The following is a 6661-nucleotide window of genomic DNA, read 5'->3' on the forward strand; positions in this document are numbered from 1 at the left end:
AAAAAAAAAAAAAAAGAACACCTGGGAGAAAGACAGTATGGACGCCCTGGCCTGACATTTTAAATAAATTGCATGAAGGACGTGCAGTCAGATGGAATCAAGTTTCTTAACATTGACCCAGGAAGGCTGAAAAACAGACTGAATGTGGAATTCTTAGAAAATAATTCCCTTCTCAGAATTTTGAAGTTGTCCTTCCACTAATTGATAATTGAGGATAGAAGAAAGATATTTGTAAACCAAGAAAGGAGATGTGGGATCCTGGGGACCAAAGGAGGCAGAGGGCATTCTCAGGGCTTGCTGTGTCTTCCAGGCGGCAGCTCTTCTGGTGCAGACTAGAGCAGGATGTGGGCTGTTTCCGGGGACAGGTCAGGTGTTTGTATTTGGGGAATACGGCAGGTGCTGGGGTCAGAAGAACTTGGACGTGACAGGTTATCTGAGAGTTTTGATCTTGGGGAAAAAACTTCTTGGAAAGATTGTTGGGGAGGGTTGGAAGAATGATCTCAGTACATGAAGCAAGCAAACACAACTGGTCACTCTGGGAACAGAAAAGTGGGTAAGAAAGGAATCCTGCTCAGGCCGCAGTGTCCATTCCACTGTCAAAGTCATAAGTGGGGAACACAGATTGAGCTGGAAAGTGTTACGCGAGACTGTTGGGGAAATGTGGGAGGTCAGCACAGCTTTGGCAGCGGGAATTCATAATAACCAGACATCCTCATCTATGTGAGAGAAGATGGGTAAGTGACATCTAAAATCGATTCATCGAGGGACTCTTAGAGCAGACAGTTCAGAAACATGGAAGCCGATGCCCAGGGAACACCACCACCAACAAAGGCAGTTCCAAGATTTGAAAGTGGTTGTTCTCAGAAGTGGAATTGAGAACAAATACTGTTCAAAGCCTTCTAATGCCGTAAAGGAGTGTTTTCATCACCGTATTTTACTTTTTTAAACTATATATATGAATTGCTTTGCAAGGACTAAGATTAGTTTGGAGAATGAATATATATACGGTATATACCCTGTATAAAATTACAGAACTTTAGCACAGTGTACAACGGTGGTTCTCAACCTTCCTAATGGCACGACCCTTTAATACAGTTCCCGTGGGTTGCCACCCAGAGATTGAGAACCGCTGGTTTAGAACAAGGTGTCCCAGCCTCGGCAGTATTGACGGTGGGGTCTAATAATTCTCTGTGAAGAGGGCACATCCTGTGTGTTACGGGTGTTCAACAGCAGCCCTGGCTTCCACCCTCTAGATTTCAGCGTTGTCCCTGTCCAGACAACTGAAAATGTCTACAGAATTGCCCAGGTACCCTGGGAGGAGGGGCTAGAATGACCTCTGTTTGAGAACCCCCTATCTGAAGGATTTTAAAATCTGTAGAATCAATCTTCATAATCTGTAAAAATGCTGTTTGATTTCAGTAATATAGGAAATAACAGGTTCATGGCATAGAACTTGAACCTTTAGCAAATGAAGTGGCTCAGAATTCTCTGGCACCACAGCACTGGTGAGTGTCACCAGTACCATGTCAGTTAGCGAGCCTCTCGCCCTTGGCCCGGCATTGTTCAGGCCTCGCTGAAAAGGAAAAGGAAGCAGGAGGAAGCTGCAGCTTCTCTGTTACGCTTAGTGGCTTCTGAAAACATTTTTTAGATTTTTCACGTTCTTGTCACCATGGTACAACTTGAATTTCTCTGCAGTTGAAATGTTAATCATTATGGCAAAAACACGGTGCCCTTTGGACGTGCTCCAGGGCCGCTGGCCACAGGAGAGATGGACACACACATCCTTTCCACCCCCGGGATTCTTTTGCAAAGTTCTTAGTTGAGTTCTGTGTAAGTATTTTCTCCTAAATGGACAACCGAAGTCAACAGGAAAATGGCTCCTCATATTTTTTGATGTGGATGAAACCTCATAAATAATTTAAAGCTTCATTTCACAGCTGAGGAAACTCTGGTCCAGAGAGGGTTTCTTCTAACTTATTAGGAGCAGAATGGGGCTGTCGCTGTTGTTGTGGGTGCTCTTCCTCCTCCTCCTTCCTCCCCCCTCCCTCTCCTCCCCCCTTCCTCCTTCCCTTTCCTCCCCTCTTCCTCCTTGCTCCTCTCCCTTTCCTCTCCTCCCTCCCTCTCATCCCCCTTCTTCCTTCCCTCTCCTTTCTCTCTCCTCCTCTTCCTTTTTCTTCCTCTTCCTCCCTCTTTCCTCCCCCTCATTCCCTCCTCCTCATCCTCCTTTCCCTATGTGTCTGTCTGTCTGTCTATCTATCTATCTATCTTGACATAGAGTCTTACTTTGTTGCCCTCACAGCAACCTCAAACTCTTGGGCTTCAGCAATCCTCCTGCCTCAGCGTCCCAAGCAGCAGGGACTACAGGTGCCCACTGTGATGCTCGTTTTTCTATTTTTTAAAAAATTATTTATGTATTTATTTATTTATATTAAATGATAGCTGTATACATTAATGCAAACATGGGGTACAGTGTAGTGTTTTCGTATACAATTTGAAATACTTTCATCAAGCTGGTTAACATAGATTTCATGTCATTTGCTTAGTCATTGTGTCAAAACATTTATATTCTAGTTCTAGAAAAGTTCACTTGTACCCTTGTTAGACAGATATGTAGGTGATCTTTCCAGTCACCCTCCCACCACCCAGCCACCCTTCTCCCCTCCCCCCCCCCAACCACTCCCCATATTCTTACGCTAGAATTAAGTTGTATTTTTCATTTGAGAGCTATAAATTAGTTTCATAAAAGGGCTGAGTACATTGGACACTTTTTCTTCCATTCCTGTGATACTTTGCTAACAAGAACATTTTCCAGTTCCATCCATGTAAACATGAAGGAGGTAAAGTCTCCGTTTTTTCTTTAGGGCTGCATAGCATAGTATTCCATGGTATACTCATTTTTTCTATTTTTAGTAAAGACAGGATCCTAACTCTTGTTCAGACTGGTCTCGAACTCATGAGTTCCAGCAATCCACCTGCTTACAGCCTCCCAGAGTGCTGGGATTACAGAGCCACTATGCCTGGCTATCCTTTTCCTTTTTAATATAATGTCTGTGCCACATAGTTCTGGGAAGGATGAGAGGATGCACGGGGAAGTGGCTCAGGCACTAGGCAGTTGGGAGGAGTTTGTCGGGATGTCCTCCCTGTTGGGAGTCCTAAGCGTCATCTGCGTAGGGGAGCTCCTTGCATAAGCTCAGAGGAGACATAAGAGAGGGGCGAGGCAGGAGGTGTCATGTTCATTCCCACCACAGGACATGTGCACCTGTTGTGTCCACAGCCTTGCCTCCCTTGCCCCATTCAAGGGCCCCTTCCTCAGAGAACTGTGCCAGGCCCCCGTGGAAAGTAAACTCCACATCTCCTGGTCACTGTTCTACTCCTGTGATTCGGGTCATCTCGGGCTCTCGTTATACAGTTGCCTGCTGGCTTCCCTCCCTGCTCTTCCCGTGCAGAGTCCCACGGCACTTCCATCTTCTGTCTGTCTATCTATCAGCAAGTGGTGGTCACTAGGAAAATGTGCTGAGTTGCACTGACTCTAGAAATACCTGTGTTTCCATTGATGTGTTTTAGGATGGTAGAGAAAATCGTGCCTGTCGTTAAAGTCCAATAGACTTTTCAGTTGTTGAAATTCCCTGGCAATGTTGTCATCATAATCAGTTGTAAGAAAATGGTACCTTTTGAGCAGCGTGGTGTGAACTATCTCCCTGTGAGCTGTAAACAGAGGCTGATGCTTTGAATCTCCCTGTGAGGGTTTCTGCCGTCTAACTCGGTTAAGAGCACAGCTTTGTAATATTAGTTCTAATCCAGAAGTCTACTGTTGTGGAACAGTTGAGAACGTATTTCTGGATGTGCTGATTGACACTTTTGCCTTACGTGGGGTATTTTTCATTAACAGGTAATTGAAGATACTCGAGAGACCTGGAAATAAACCCTCCAAGGAAGAGAGGATTTGCCCGCCTTTGGCTCTGAGTAAGTGGAGTGGATTTCTTATTGCATAATTCATAAACTGTCAACCTCTCTCTTCGAATTTTCTGTGCTTAAAAAATAAATAAGACCTCATTAGCTTTATGTACTGGAAACTGATTTCTCAAGGTGTCTTGGAATAGGTGGTTTTGGTAGCAAAGAAAAAAAAATACCGAGTGTCTTTATTAGTGCTTCATAACAAACTTTGATATTTACCTTCTGAAAGGCAGGTGTGAAATTTGGGAAAGAAAAGTGGAGACTGTTATGAAAGGTGTGTGTTTTTGAGTTGAAGCGTGGTTTCTAATCTTTTTTCTGATACACATTGGAGGTGCTTATGTTTTTTCTCAGGAGCCAGGTTCATAAAAAAACAAAAAAATCTTTGGCTCTTTTATCCATCACGGGCCTCTGTTTTCTTCTGTGTCCCTCTCAGAGTGTGTTTGGAAAAGACAAGCAGATGTGACACTCACTGCCAGAATCTTTATAAAAACCTTGTTTTGGCAACTTCCCGGGGTAGCATGCTTGTGAAGTGGGCCCTGGGAGGCGCCTTCCTGCAATCTGGGGTCTGTGTGGTCTCTGGCTGAGAGAACAGAGACTTACCTCCCCGGGGCCTCTGAGATTGACATCCTACTGACGTATCTCACCCCCCTTACTGTGGGGCTCCATGCTCACTGAATCAAGGGCATCCCTTCCACACCATTCTGTATGAAGATCTTCCAGTTCTGGGACGACCATCCTTTGAGTCTATAACTTCTGAAACATTTGAGTATGCAGAGATTTTTTGAGATCTGTTTGCCTTTGCGGAGGGTGGCAGATAACGCCTTACGGGGCATGCCTAGGGGCCATACAGGTGTTTAGGCCGTGGTGTGGGTGGGTGGCCCCTGGATGGTGTGGACGTTCCGCGCTGTGGGAATTCCAAGGCAGGCTCTGTGAACAGGCTCTGGAGCAGCTGAGAAAGGTGGCTGACCTCTTGGAAGGAGGATTTGGGTTGGTCCTGGTGGTGGGTCGGATTTAAGTGTATAACCAAGACACAAGTCTGTGAGCAAAAATGAGCCAGGAATAAGGAAGAATTTTTACTTTCTTAAGGGAAAAGTGGGTGAGGCAGCCCAGTGGGAGGAATGGGGGTGATGAGTAGCTAATAGGACATGAAGAAAGGTCAAGAGTTTGACCTTGGCCTTCCTGCAAAGGGCATGAGGACGACTTTGCTTCAGGCTCCGACTTCTGTCCACCTGCACATGCCTGAGGGGCACAACCCCTTGGGTGGTTGCAGGGCAGCTTTGGGGTTAGGAAGAGCAACACAGGTGATTCTTACAACCCCCACAGGTGAAGAAAAAAATAGTAAACTATGACAAGATTCTTCTTTACCACTTACTTTGTACCAGATGTTATCATTTTCTGGAAACAGTTGTATCGGGGATACAGTCCTAGAGCGCAGACAGTGCACGCTTTCAAGTGTATAAGTCAGTGGTTTCTGTTTAATTCTCAGAGCTGAACAGCCATCACCACCACCGGCAATTCAGAGCACTCATCACTTCCAGAAGAGACTCATAGCCTTCAGCCCCACTGTCGCAGCCCCTGGGCAGCCCCCCACCTGCCTTCTGCTCTGTGGATTTGCCCACCTGTGGGTGTCTCACAGTAAACGGGGTCGCACGCTGTGTGGCCTCTTCACTGAGCATTGTCATGGTTGGCCTGTGTGGCAGCTAGTGTGTGTCAGGGCTTCTTTCCTTTTTATGGTCAAAGGCAACTTCCTCTTGTGGGTGGACCACGCTTTCTTGACCTAGTCATTGGTCAGTTGCTGTTATTTATTTTTTTGAGACAGAGCCTCAAGCTGTCCCCCTGGGTAGAGTGCCGTGGCATCACAGCTCACAGCAACCTCCAACTCCTGTGCGAGTCTCCTGCCTCAGCCTCCCAAGTAACTGGGACCACAGGTGCCCGCCACAACGCCCAACTATTTTTTGGTTGCAGCCGTCATTGTTTGGTGGGCTGAGCTGGATTTGAACCCGCCACCTTAGGTGTATAAGGCTAGCGCCTTAGCCACTTGAACCACAGGCACTGAGCTGGTTGCTGTTATTTTTGAACCATTCTCTTCTGACACAATGTTAACCTCAGAAGTTGTGAAAATAGTGCAGTGAGTTCCAGAGTTCCCTCCCGATGCCCCATCTTACAGGGCAGTGCTGCGTCATGAAGAGTGGGGACTGGCATTGGAACACACTGCTGTCATCATGGAGCCTGTCTGACCACAAGCGCCCACGTACCTGTGTCTGTCTGGGGGACACAGCACACACATACCTGGGTCTGTCGGGGCCACGCAGCGCACACGTACATGTGTCTCTGTGGATGGACAGCCGGTCCTCGACTTAGCCCTTACACGCTTAAAATATTGAAAGGCAAAAAATGCTATGCTACTCAACCTAGCAGAGATCAGGGCTGAGCCCAGCCTGCCTTAAACACCACATGCTCATACCCATCGCATTAACCCACACAGGCTTAGTCATGTACCAGAAAACCTATTTCATCAGCATGATAAAGTGCTGACTCCCTTGTGAAATGCACTGCATGGTGCATTGGAAGTGGAGCACAGAGTGTTGGCCTGGGTCCCCCAGGGGAGGCTCCCAGTGGGTTCCTATGTGGCTTTTGTATCATTGTAAAGCTGAAAAAGATAAGTCAAACCATCGTAGGTTGAGGACCATGTGTAGATTCACGGAGC

General features: G+C 46.6%; 1 long non-coding RNA gene across 1 annotated transcript in view; it reads left to right on the top strand.

The window, feature by feature from the left end:
* The window catches only part of LOC111726425, a 127295-nt gene that overhangs the window by 81670 nt on the left and 38964 nt on the right, over positions 1–6661 (top strand). Inside the window, exon 2 of the long non-coding RNA XR_002774196.1 lies at positions 3890–3963. This is a non-coding gene — a long non-coding RNA (uncharacterized LOC111726425). The remainder of the gene's footprint in view (positions 1–3889; positions 3964–6661) is intronic.

Source organism: Otolemur garnettii, unplaced genomic scaffold, assembly GCF_000181295.1.
Source record: "Otolemur garnettii isolate 467f Iridium unplaced genomic scaffold, OtoGar3 scaffold00065, whole genome shotgun sequence".
Classification (NCBI taxonomy): domain Eukaryota; kingdom Metazoa; phylum Chordata; class Mammalia; order Primates; family Galagidae; genus Otolemur; species Otolemur garnettii.